The sequence below is a fragment of the Xenopus laevis genome, chromosome 4S, assembly GCF_017654675.1.
Source record: "Xenopus laevis strain J_2021 chromosome 4S, Xenopus_laevis_v10.1, whole genome shotgun sequence".
Classification (NCBI taxonomy): Eukaryota; Metazoa; Chordata; class Amphibia; order Anura; family Pipidae; genus Xenopus; species Xenopus laevis.
The window spans coordinates 22246244-22261093 of NC_054378.1; positions in this window are offsets into that span (position 1 = coordinate 22246244).

Sequence of the window (14850 nt, forward strand, 5' to 3'; positions counted from 1 at the left end):
TTAGCAGCTTTCCAGTTTGCAATTTCAGCAATCTGGTTGCTAAGGTGCAATTTACCCTAGCAACTATGCACTGATTTAAACTAGAGACTGGAACATGGCTTGGAGAGCATCTGAATATAAAGATGAATAAAACAGCAGCAATAACAATAAATTTGTAGCCATACAGAGCATTTGATTTTTAGATGGGGTCAGTGATATCCCCAGCCCTGTGTGCTATCAGTCTTAGCTGCTGTAGGTGTGTGGCTCTTGTGGGGAAGAGTGGCATACAATATGAATGAATCTGTGTGAATCTTTGTGTAATATAACACAAACAGATAAAAACACTGCTGGGATTTAGGGTTAAATACAAAAATACAGCCACCAGGAGGGAGTGTGTGAATGGTAAATTAACCTATTGTCAAGATTACATTAATTTAACATAATTAGTAATTTTACATAAAGAGCAAAAAGCAGCAGCTCTGTGGTTAAATTTTAGCTGCTACTCCTGCTCTGTAATGTGGCAAAAATAAGTAGCTCCTTATGTGAAACCTGACACCCGCACCCCCTCCCTCCTCGGTGCTGATAAACATACCGGTGTCCGTGCTTCCCTGCTGTTTGCTGTTGTTCTTCCTATGGCTGACTCCTAAACTACGATAAAATTCACACATTGAGTCCTGCAGCCCCTGACAACTGCAGAAACTGGGGATATCGCAAGAGAAGTCTGCAGGGCTGATTCTACCCATGATGCCTTGCTCTCACGACTTTCAGTAAAGTCGGGCTTCAGTGAGGATCTTGTGGACATTTTCAAAAGTAGTTCTAAACTGGTTTTTAGTGAGATTTGATTGAAATAAATGTGTTATAAATGAGTTATGTGGTTCTTTTTAATAGTCTTATTACCTTCCTAGTGTTAACACAATGGTGACAGGTTTCCTTTAAAGGTGGCAACCCTAACAGGCTATGAGCAAACTTAGGGGGCTGTTCCTGCTGAATTGTGCTTAGTACAGCGGAATACCTATGCTGCCATTATGGTATGAGCAAACTTAGGGGGCTGTTCCTGCTGAATTGTTATTCCATCAGTTATGTTTTGCTGCTGCTTCCATCAGTTATGGAGAGACCTTAAGGGCTAGTCCACACGGGGCGCCCATACAAAACTGTCGCCTGCGCCGGTCGCGGCGACTGGCGCGGCGCTTTGTCGCCGCGACCGCAAACGCGTGGCTATCTCCCCGTGTGGAATAGCCCTGAGAAAGGTCCCTAATGGGACCGAAACGTCACATTGGTTGTACATGTATTTTCTAATACAATTGTCTTGATTTGAAAAATCCCAGTGTTGCTGGTCTGATTTACTATATTCTGGAACATTTTTACCTTGCACCCGGGGATCCACAAGAAGCGGAGTGCTGCCTTACCCAAAGAGAGAGATATATATATATATATATATATATATATATATATATATATATATATATATATATATATATATATATATATATTGCAGTTTTCTTCTATTCAGCCCCATATATGTATACATATATTTACTTCCATAGATTTTGCGCAGAGAAAACCCTGTTTATGAAATGAAGCAGCACCATGGCCAGAGAGCCATTAAAGATGCATGTTCTCTGTGCCGTTCCCTGCAGTCTTCTTAAATCACATTGTTATCTTGCCCTTTGAAATGTAAAAATACTGTAGCTTCAAACAATTATGTTGATGGGGAAAAAAGCGCTTTAGAAATGGATTGAGTAAATAGTTGATTCTTATTTGAGTCAAGAAAAACTCCCTGCTGCATGGAACAACTGCTCGATAAGTAGAAAACATGGCATGAAATTGTTTTTCTACATGATAGAATGTAAATTGAATGTTAAACACGGTTTTTTTTGCTGAAGCATCAATTCCACGAACGGGAATCACTGCGCAGCATGGAGTGCAACACGTAAGGACCACACAGAGTGCATTGTTGGGCACGTAGAACCTCCCAGTTAATAGGGTGCCCTAAGGTTGTAGTTAAAGGGATAATGTCATGGGAAAAAATGTTTTTATCAAAACCCATCAGTTAATAGTGCTTCTCCAGCAGAATCCTGCACTTAAATATTACAGTTTCTCAGGTGCCCCCAGTCATGTGACTTGTGCTCTGATAAACTTCAATCAATCTTTACTGCTGTACTGCAAGTTGAAGTGATATCAGCCCCTTCCTCCCCCCCCCCCCCAGCAGCCTAACAACAGAACAATGAGAAGATAACCAGATAGAAGCTCCATAATGCAAGATAACAGCTGCCTGGTAGAGCTAAGAAAGCAGTTCCATCCTAAAGTGCTGACCAGTGGCGTAACTACCAGGGGAGCAAGGGGTGCAATTGGGCCAGGGCCCGCACCCCCTCAGGGCCCCCCCCCGGCAGCTCGCGTGCCACAAATTCCGCCGGTTCCAGGCATACGGAGGGGGGCCCAGCTGCACGTCCCGTGCCAGGGCCCGCCCCCCTCTAGTTATGTTGCTGGTGCTGACACTTTCTGAAAGCACATGATCAGGCAAAATGACCTGATATGGCGGCCTACACAACAATATTATAACTTAAAAAATATATACTTGCAAATAAATAAAGTAAATTATTTGCAGTATAAACAGAACAGTGTTATTTAGAAATAAAAACTGCATCATAAAAATCATGACAGAATCCCTTTAAGCACTGAGCTACATGTTATTGTTACTTTGTGTCTATAACATGACACCACTTTTTCTATAATTGCCGCAACAGCTATGGTTAAAGGCAAAAAGTTATTGCATCCACAACTTAACCTTAGCGCATGACAGGTATTTGCATTATTCTGAAAACATAGTAATACTTGGCAGAAATTCAACTAACAAATGTGAATCACAAAGGCTCTGTAGCATTAAATGGGGCTCAGCCCCATTATTATATATACATTATATTTGGTTGGTGTCCTTATTTATTCCCTTTATTCCCTGCAGTGTAAAATTTGGGGTGAGTGCTTGCTTGTGCCCTGATTACCCCTGGAACTATAGCAGGGTGACTGTTACCCCAATTATTCTATATATCTGTAACCATGGTATGAGCTAAGAGGACCCAGCCTGAAGGTCAGTTAGGGGGAGATTTGGGGTGAGTGCTTATTTGTGCCATGGGTACCCCTGGAACTATAGCAGGGTGACTGTTACCCCAATGTTTCTATATATCTGTAACCTTGTTATGAGCTAAGGGGGCCCAGCCTGAAGGCCAGTTAGGGGGAGATTTGGCGTGAGGGCTTATTTGTGCCCTGGGTACCCCTGGAACTATAGCAGGGTGATTGTTACCCCAATGTTTCTATATATCTGTAACATTGTTATGAGCTAAGGGGACCCAGCCTGAAGGTCAGTAAGCCCCGCAGACCCTTGAAGCTATAGCAGGGTGACTTACATAAACTAAAGAGGCAGAAAGAGCTGGATACTGTTTTATATTATAGACATCTACATAACTTAAACCTGGATTAAATTCATTTATTTAACAGGCAGATATTGCAAAATGAATGAGAGAGAGTAGCATACTAGAACCTGTGGTTTTGAAAGAGCAAATTCATGTCTCTATTCAGGCACAGCTGCTCTCTAATAGGTGTTAAATCCCTTAGGTGAAATAACCCACTTTTATATTAGCTGATTTTAATTTACTGTAATAGAGGGATGATTTTATTAACTCTCATTTCAGTCTTCCCAGTTATTCTCCATATCAACTTTGTTGCAATTCCTTTAAGCCCTTCCAGTTACTTTCTACATGAATGTTATTGTCTGTCCCTTTCAGCCCTCCCAATTACTTTCCATATAAACTTTATTGCCTATCCGTTTCAGGCCTCCCAGTTAGTTTCTATATGAAATGTATTGTCTATCCCTTTTTGCCCTTCCAGGTACTTTCCAAATAAACTTTACTGACTATCCTTTCAACCATATCAGCTACTTTATAGTTGAACTTTATTACCTATCCCATTCAACCCTTCCATATAATTTATATTTCAATGTCACTCCCCCCTTTGAGAGCACCAGTTACTTTCCATATCAACTTTATTGCCTATCCCTTTGAGAGCACCAGTTACTTCCCATATCAACATTATTGCCTATTCCTTTGAGAGCACCAGTTACTTCCCATATCAACATTATTGCCTATTCCTTTGAGAGCACCAGTTACTTCCCATATCAACATTATTGCCTATTCCTTTGAGAGCACCATTTACTTCTGATATCAACTTTATTACATATTCCTTTGACAGCACCAGTTACCTTTCATATCAGCTTTATTGCCTATTCCTTTGACATCACCAGTTTCTTCCTATATCAACATTATTGCCTATCTCTAGTATAGGTAAATCTAAAAACAACTGGACTAATATAAACTCTTCCACTAATCCAATCACAATGGCACATTGGAACTCTTCAAAGAGGTGACATCTGAAGAAATTCACAGAGGTCAATGTCACCTCTTTGAAGAGTTACAATGTGCCATTGTGATTGGATTAGTGGAAGAGTTTATATTAGTCCAGTTGTTTTTAGATTTACCTATACTAGAGATAGGCAATAATGTTGAGTTTATATGCCGAGAACTTCCCACACCAGTCAGTTGAACTGAAGAAGCTGCTCGGATGAGTAGTGAAACGTCTTCATTGATTACTCAGCAAGTCCAGTTGTTTTTAGATTTACCTATACTAGATATACCATGACCTGGATGAATGAAAATCTTCATAGTCAACTTTATTACCTATCCCTTTGAGAGCACCCAATTACTTTCCATATCAACTTTACTGCCTACACCTCTGAGAGCACAGTTACTTTCCATATCAACTTTATTGCCTATCCCTTTGAGAGCATCCAGTTACTTTCCATATCAACTTTATTGCCTATCCCTTTGAGAGCACCAGTTACTTTCCATATTACCTGTATTCGCTTTTTAACTTTAACCAGTTATATTTCTTCTCCCATCTCTTCCTACCTTTCTACCGTGGGCCCCAAAAGTGGAGAGAGAGAGAGAATCAGGAAAGTGGCTAAACAAAATGGCAGTGAAACCGAAAGAAGAAGAGGATAGAGACCATGGACATAGGAAGGTAACATGTCCCTGAAATATGTCTATAAATGTGTTCATTCATGCAGGTCACAACAACATATAGTATGCATTAATGCTAAGTCTAAAGCCACTGCACTTTCTGACCCCAAATCAACCCTTGGTTAGAACTAAGGCTATTTGGGGTGGTAACATAGAATGGAAATGATGTCCTGTGTTCGAGTATTCCACTAAGAAATCAATTATATGCACAAAATGGAAATACAATGAAATCTGTACCTGTACGATCCAGCCATAATTGTTTCCATACTGTAATCAGTTGAGTGTATCGATGACTCTAATGCAGCCATGGGACTAACTGGCCAAGCTGAAGAAATATAATTTTTACTGGTTAATCTATATTATATGGCTACAAACATCTTCATACAGTATATACACAATAAAAACAAATCTCCTTATACCTGTTGCAGGGAAAAAAATTAGACATAATCTAGTATTTTTCTTTTCATCATAACAGTCATGGTCTACCTACCCTACCTGCCTACCCTGCTTTTTTCTAAGAACCAACAACAAGATTACTTGCATTTCAATTAAAGTCATAGTGGAAATTTCACTCAGAGAAACAGAGTTATTCTTAGAATCTCTAAATAGCACTCACGCATGTGCTTATCCGTGATTCAGCCCACTCCAACATATTCCCGTATAACAAATCTCCATAAAGCATCTCAATTCTCAAGCCTTATTCCCATCTATACTAAAAGAGGTTTCTTGTTTACAATTTAACATTATCCATTTCATATGAAATTCTGTAAAGGCAAATAAATGGCACATTATCTTTCCTTACTAGAGTCATTTGTAGAAAACAGACTTTTACTAAATACATTCCCATTAAATGCTATCTCTGTGGAAAACATTTAAAAATAGGAATAACGCTTTGTAGGAATATCAGAACCTCTCTGTAGCCAAGAAAAACACCATTACTACCCTTCATAGTATTTATAGAACTTTTCGAAATCTGCCTACTATCATATAGGTGCATAGAGGGCCCAGTGAGGTTCTTGCAGAATATGAAAATATGTGTGAGAAATAGATTATTATTCCCAAGTTTAGGGGGTCCATGGGGTATAGAGTGGCCAGTGGGGTTCCTGATTGATGTACAATATCAATATATGTGTGAGATACAGATCATTATCCTCAAGGTTTGGGGGTGCAGGAGTATTGAGGGGCCAGTGGGGTTCCTGACTGATGTATAATATCAATATATGTGTGAGATACAGATCATTATCCCCAAGGTTTGAAGGTGCAGGATTACATAGGGGCCAGTGGGGTTTCTGACTGATGTACAATATCAATACATGTGTGAGATACAGATCATTATCCCCAAGGTTTGGGGGTGCAGGAGTATAGAGGGGCCAGTGGGGTTCCTTATTGATGCAAATATTTAAAATTTCAATTGCATAAATGTGAATTTGCAAACTAGTGTCTGTATTCAGTTCTAGGAGTATTTGATTTTCTGACATATTTGAAAAAATTTATGAATTCAGGGAAATGTCAGTGCACGTGGCCAGGGCAGCCATCAGGAGGGCACAGGGGGGTACAAGTGTACGGGGCCCAGGCCTGAAGGGGGGCCTTGACAGGGCCGAAGCCGTGTCACCTCTCCTGAAGTCCTGAAGTGGCGAACAGTCGAAGTCCCGAAGCTGTGAAAAGACCCGAAGTCAGGAAAGCAGCCGAAGTTGAAGTCCTGAAGCCACAACTTCAGTTCTACTGAACACCAATATGTGTTTTTTTAAACCCTTGGCCACCAATGTATTATTTTAATAATCTATAGGCCCCTGACACCAATGTTTTTTTTAAAAAAATATTCTCTGGTGCCCCAATTTTTTTTAACTTGTATGGGGGGCCCTGGCGCCAATTTCTTTTTAAAAAAAACTTTTATGGGGAGCCCTGGTGCCAATGTTTTTTTTAACTTATAGGTGGGCCCTCGTCACCAATTATTTTTTTTAACTTGTAGGGGGGCCCTGACCACCAATCTTTTTTTAAAAAAAAACTTTTATGGGGGGCCCTGGCGCTACAGTTTTTTTTTAACTGGCCATTAATGGCTTTTTATAACTTGTGTGTATGGGGGGGTTACCGTTTTTAACGCTGATGTCTGTGTGGTCTTTGAACTGTGGTGTGGAGTGTGTGGGATCTAGGGTGGGGCTTGGGGTCCAGGGTGGGCAGGCCCAGGGGGCCCCAAAAATGTTGCACGTGGCGTTAGACATTACACACCAGTTTATAAGGTTTAGACATTTTGATCTTGAAAATATTTTGCTAAGAGGTGAGTTTAAACACTGAGAATATTTTATTATTGGCTGCTTAACATTGTATCTTTTGTTCATCAGATTTATGTTAACCACTGTGGAACAGATGCATGTTAAAGTTTGGAATTGTTGCCAGTTTGGGCTATTTTAAAGCTTTTGGATCATTTGTTCATTTATACGGGACATGTCGACGTGTTAGCCTCAGGAAACAAGTATTCTGGCAACATAACAGTGGTTTTGCTGTTCAGAGAGCCATTGAAAGAGCAGTCTTGGGCTTTTTGATGGGGCTGTTTTTGTTGAAATCACAGAAATTGTGTGGTCACTGAAACTACTGTTTAACTAAAGAGGCTTCTATGAGGTTAGTGTATTTTTTGTGTATTAGCATTCTAATTTTCTACTACAAATGTAGGCCCATTTATCAACGGTCGAATGTCAAATTCATGTGAATTTTTTTTACTTTAATTAATTCAGGTATACTCAAAATTCGATTGAGTTTAAGAAAAAATTTGAACATCTAAAACTCAAACTAATTTTACTGACTCGAAAACTTGATTTGAATTCGATTTGTATTTCACTAAACTCGAATCAAGTTTTTCCTCCAATAAAAAACTTGAAAGTCAGAAAGGCTATTAACATCTTCAAAAGGGTCACTGGACCTCTTCCATTGACTTATACTGTACATGAACTCGGCAGGTTTTAGGTGGCGAATTCGAATCGAGTTTAGATTATTCCCAATTCGAATTTGTGAGTTTTGACCTAGAAAAAAAATGAGAAAATTCTAATTTGAATTTCCTATGCGACCCTTAATAAATCTGCCCCTTAATGTGAACATTTTATTATCTTAGACTTGGGTTAACTCTGGTGCTTCTACCAAGGCAATGTTGGTGGGAATAGGGAGTGGTGGAATTAATGCTATATGCCTTGACTTAATTCACAGGGAAATGAGAAAAAAATATGCAATTTGTCTAATTTCTCATGTCTTGGTGGAACAATTTGTTCTATCAACTGGAACGTCCCATTGTTATGCTGACAACAGGTGTACACGCTTTGCATTTAAGAGCACACATTGAATATGGAAATAGACTACTGTCTGAATGGGAGATGCATTTTTAAGAGTGTTTAGGCCAATTTTGTAGATAAAGAAAGAAAGAAGAGATGTAAAGTTGTATTATTAGGGAGAAGAATTGTTCTTACGAATCATTGTGGTCCACAATGTAACGTAAAAAAACCCTAGAGAATGCAGGATAATTTCATTGCTAAGCAATGGTCTCCACGCTCGGCACTAAGAATGAGTAATTATCCTTCGCGCAGCGTTTCCTGCACTGTCCTGGTCCCCAACAGCTGTAGGGTAGATCCTGTTAAGACGAGTCCCCTCCTTTCCCTCCATCTTTCAAAATTCAGATCCAGATAAAATCAGAGCACCTGCTAAACAAGAACAGGATTTCTAAATATGTTCCCTGTCTTTGTGCACAATTACGCTGAAGTGGTTGTACTCCATTGTTACCCGGCTATTCTTTCTGAATTGAAAAGGCAAATAAGTCTTCAGATGCAGCTGCACAGACTCAATTGTATAACAGGGCCTGGACGCATGCCAACCTCGGAGAACTTAAGCGCCACCAATAGATACTGCGATTGATTCGCGCCGGAATATAATAGGCCATCAGCTTAATTATTACAGAAGTGACAAGGCTCTGGATATTTCATATTTCTATTTGTTAGGCCTTGTGAAGTGTGAATGTATCTCGTTGAAATGCAGGCATTTACATAACGGCATTCAAGAGGAGCGAACACTCATGGCTTTACAAGGCTGTAACAGGCAGGTCTGCCTTTCAGGTCTCACAAACCAGCCATGAGTTTTTCTATAGATAGCAGAAAATGGCAAGTGAAAGGGAAATTCATTTCATAACAATACAAAGTAGAAAATAAAAAAGGATACAAGCAAATAAACAGCCCCAGGCCTTCATTTGAACGCTGAATTGTGTATAAAATAAGTACAATTATTCTCTGTAAATCATAGATATTTTACCCAATGTTACAAGTAGAATAAAAAATATGGCATTATTGTATCCACTTAGCAATTTCTTTCCCAAAAATCATGTATCCCTTAGGGATTCCAAATCAAGATTTGGACTGAAAAGTCTTAAGAAAAATGAAGGTAACACTGCACTAAACTACCCTCTTTGGTGACAGAGGGTCAATTTTAAACAGATATGACCAATATTCTTCCATTCCATTCACAGCCTAAACAAACTTATGAATTCAAATAGTAAAATTGAGGCTAAGGGGTAAAATAAAGCTATGAGTTGGCCTCTGATTTGTTAATTAAATTATGAGTAACAAACCTTCATGAAAACTTCTACTTAAATTTCTAAAGGATATAATTAGACACACACCATTACATTGTTTGTTGCTTTGGGAGAGTGCCACTGATAACAAAGGAAATACAGTTAATAATATTTCTTTACCTTGAGTTTCTTGTGAAATTAAAGATAGAACTTAGAATATCATTCCCAGATTGTTAAAACGTTTAAATTCCTGTATTATACTGATCTCTGGGAAAATTTGCCATTTTCACCCAATAAGAAGTCAAGTAATGATGAAAAAACCAGTAAAGTACCACAACGAAATAAAGGAATTGCCATATTGTTTAGACTGAGATATTATGTATAAGACAAGCTTTTATTACTCCTCTCAGCCGTTATATTAAAGAACCACTTTACAAATGAAAATTACAATTAGTATAGTCAAACAATGAAGAGAAGATCACTCAAAAGCACTGGTACTTTATTCACTGGTACTTTAAGTACTGGTACTTTATTTAGCTGAAATATTTCAAGCTACGCAGAGCCCTTTGTCTATGTATATAGTGATACGCAAATTACATTCAAGTAGAGTCCCAGAAGGAGTGGTTTACCAATAGACCACCCCTACATGTCTCATCCCTCAGACGAGCCATCATGGAGTTGAGCATCTGTATTTTGGCAGCACCACAAAGCTCAGACATACAAACTGTGTTGAAGAAATATAATCTCCTGGTGTGATACACTGGGAATTTCACACCTACGATAACAGTTACTTTAAAGGGATACTGTCATGGAAAAATATGTTTTTTCTATGTTAAATATGTTTTTTTACATTTCTCAAAAGAGCAAACAGATTTTTTTTATATTCAATTTTGAAATCTGACATGGGGCTAGATATTTTGTCAGTTTCCCAGCTGCCCTAGTCATGTGACTTGTGCCTGCACTTAAGGATGGAATTACTTTCTGGCAGGCTGTTATTTCTCCTACTCAATGTAACTGAATCAGTCTCAGTGGGATTTGGCTTTTACTATTTAGTGCTGTTCTTAGATCTTCCAGGGAGCTGTTATCTTGTGTTAGGGGGGCTGTTGTTCTGTTGTTAGGCTGCTGGGGGGGGTGGAAAGGAGGGGGTGATATCACTCCAACTTGCAGTACAGCAGTAAAGAATGATTGAAGTTTATCAGGGCACAAGTCACATGACTGGGGGCAGCTGGGAAACTGACACTATGTCTAGCCCCATTTCAGATTTCAAAATTAGTATCTCATTAAGGAAACCATTAGAAAGTAATAAACAGATGATCCTCAGAAATATATATACAGTATACATATATACTGTATATAGAATAATGAGGCAGTTATATCCTCTTGTCAAAACCAACTAATCTCTCTGTGAGAAGGTCAGAATAAATTTTATATTTTATGCCAAACATGGTATATGGTGAGGATTGGGGCACATTTCTAATTAGGAATACATACTGTACCTGGGATCAAACAGGATTACATATGGTGGGTTTAGAGAGCTGGGATGGATAGAAGATTTCTGATATTGGTGTTTAAGGACAGAGAGAGGTTTGTTCAGAAGTGACATTGTCTCATTTAAATATGACACCCCTGAAATTAGTAATGGATATTTTGCCTCATGAAATTTTGATCTTCCATTGTTCAACCAATGCTCCACTGAATGGGATACAAGGTGGATCTTGCCATTAAAAGTCTTAAAGGTTTGGCCATTGTAATTTTTGTTGACAGGAAAATTGGTAACAATATCAGTGTCTAATCTGCACCTTGGAAATATATTTATACTTTTTAGCTTTACGCTACCTCAAGCCTAATGGTGGACCTTCAATAAAAAACACCTCCATTTTTTTTCTACTGAACGTAGCAAGAATGATAAAGTCCTTTCAAATGTTTGATCCAAAACGCATCACCAAAGTTTTCTGTAGCATTGACACATGTTGCTTCTGGTCAAGAACCCCCTGACTATATCCGATGTGCCATCTTTTGTTGCCAAATAGAAAATAACCTAAAAGCACAACCTTGAATAGCAGAAACATCCCTAAACACAGTAGTTATTTTAGAAAACTCAGCACAATAACCAGAAGACTTTATGCCAAATGGACTTTTTGACTGACTGCTGAGCAACTTTAAATCAGAGAGATTTATTGTGTCACAGACCATTCTGTCTATTAAATAAAACTGACATACTTGATAACTATTCATGTATCTTGAAATATTGTAACTTCTCATCTGTAATCAACTTTCTTTAACGCCATGACTGAATTAAAATGATAATATTTCCCCTGGCCAGGGAGGCTCGATGTTACGCATGCTGGGAATTCTGTTGACATACCTCATGATTTATGGTCCATTCTTCAGTGTCAATGTCATTGCCATGCTAATTTATGCTTTGACTGTTGTCTGTCTGGCAGATATCGAGAAACACTTTTAATTTATTTTCTCCCCGTCTGAAATACAACTGAAAATACAGTAAGAATTATAAGAGGAAAGAATGAAAGTCATTGGAGGAGCGCATCAATCTTAAAGCATTATTGTCACTACCTGCTCCCTAAATCCAGAACAGGTGCTAGGCTCCCTGGTCTCGGCTCTGCTTTTGCCCTCCGCTAATCGGATGCCACCAGGTCTTAATAAGAGAGGAGCCAAGCAAGAGTTCTGGACTGGCAAAGGGGCACGATTTTTTATCAAGGTTTTAGACGGAAGGCACAGTTTTAGGCATATACAAAGCGTAGTCAGGCAGAACGGGGTCGGTGTGGGCAGGTATCAGAAATCCAGACATTTGTGAAAAAAAATATCTGCACATTGCCTCATTAGATAAATGTGTCCATTATAGAAAAATTTAATTCTAAGATCAACTTTCACTTTAATCTGATTGGCTGGTGTGCCAGGCATTGCGTGAAATATCATGATTGGATTTTTGTTGTCGAATTTTGTAATGTAATTTTAACCTAAAACTTTAATTTAAAAATTTCTGGAACAAAGTCCGTAAGTTATGAAATTGTAAATCAAACTATAAAAATCACTTTAAGAAGCACTACATAGGCACCTTATCTATAGTAGGGATGCACTGAATCTACTATTTGGGATTCGGCCGAATCCCCGAATCCTTGGTGAAAGATTCGGCTGAATACCGAACCGAATCCGTATCCTTATTTGCATATGCAAATTAGGAGCAGGAAAGGAAAAAAGTGGAAAAAAGTCTTTTTTTGTGATGAAAAGTCACATGATTTCCTCCCCTAATTTACATATGCAAATTAGGATTCAGTTTGGCCAGGAGCAAGGATTCGGCCGAATCTGAATCCTCCTGAAAAAGGCCGAATCCTGTCCGAATCCCGAATCAAATCGTGGATTTGGTGCATCCCTAATTTATAGTGAATACAAGTGTAAAAAAGTTTTCCTTTTATTACTTTGTTCTACATAGGTGCCTAATGTGTACCCTTTATTATTTGAAATAAGTTTCTTTGTCCACCTTTAGGACTGAACTAACTTATGATTTTAGTTCTAAATGCAGCAGCCATATTTTACTCCTGAAGGAGTCAATTTGGGGGGTTTGCTACAAGGAGTAGAGGAGAAGAGTTAAGGGTATATATTTTATAATGGTAAATTGTTTATATGTTTTCCTCCTTTTTTTCATGAGAGCGCTGACAACTGAATTGGCTTTTACTGGAAAGAATGCTACCTGAGAAACGCTCCTACAATTAAAGCCATCTTCCGAAGAAAAATCATAGATTGAATAATTCCATCTATTTCCCGAGCTACGGTTGCGGTAAATGGCTACAGTGCCACAAAGAAAGTATATATTTTCCCATCATTGATATTGATAATAATGTTGGGTTTTATTAAATGCACAATGTACAGATAGATTTCCTTTCTGAAAATAAAACAAGAATTTGTATCGTCTATGGAGCTGTCAGATGTCTGACAATTCCCTCTAAGTATCTTTATATTGATAGTCTTGTCTTCCCAGAGTTATACTTTCCTGTCTCATTTGCCTTCTTTAAATGAATCCAGTGTCGGTGAATAATACAGGAAATAGGCCGTTATAAATTGTATCTGGGACAGATTGTTTGGGAGGTGAGACATCATGATATTTACAAAAATAAAAAAGGTTTATTCTAAGATTACAGTGTTCGCCCATGGATACTAAATTGCCTATTCAGTGCAACAATCTCGCCACAGGCTTTCATCTCATAACATTATATTTTTCAAATCATTCAGCCTTTATGTTCTGATGATCCCTTTTGACACGGGGGTGGGGGGAAGAGTGAGTCAGATTGTTGGGAAGTTTTGTTTACCACTGACTTTTATATATCGTTTTCCTATAGTCTAAACGTGAACAAGGAAAGTAGCTTTAAGATTAAATACGTGTGAGGGTACATGTTGGAGAAAAGAGTGACAAAAGGGTGTAAATATTTTCTTTCTATACAGTATTTACCAATTATGTTTAGGAATTCATGGCACCTACACCAACAAGCACTGTTGCCTTACTCTTGGTAAAAATCCCAATAAGTCTTGTTTTATTTGGTTGGACCCATAGCATACCAGCAGTGTTGTCTACTTCATGGTAAATTAACCCTTAATTCTTGTGTTAGCATGCCAACACTGTTGACTACCTCTTGGTAAATCAAGCCTTAAGAGTTGTCTTATTTGGCTGCACACATTGCATACTAGCATTATTGCCTACCTCTTGGAAAAAATCCTCATGTCTTGTTTTATTTGGCTGGAACCCATAGCATGCCTACACTTGGGGCCTATTTATTAAGCCTCAGATTTTTCTGGTCAAGTTTTTTAAAGGAAATAAGCAAAATTTTTGAGGGAAAAAAATGTGAATTTTTCAAGATTTTTATGCTCCAAAACTGCAAAAAATCCAGAATTGGAACATGTTTTTTTGCCATCATGATTGTCCACAGCTTCTGGCTGTGTGATGCTGGTTTTTCTTCGATAATCCAATAAATTTGTGGTTTTCATTCAATAATCAGATAAAGTCAAGTTTTTCTCGCAACCATTTGAAAAAGTTGCGTGATTTGAATTGTCACACGATACTGTTGAGACTTTTCCCATATATACAATTTCTGACCTAAATTTTTAGTAAATCTTGGTTGGGAGCAGATCGTGGTTGGGAGTAAGGTCAAAGTTAAATTTTAAACATAATGAGAAAAATTGGAGTTGTTATAAATAGCACCCTCGGTAAACACAACTTTAACCCTTATTTGATTTGGTCAAATCCAT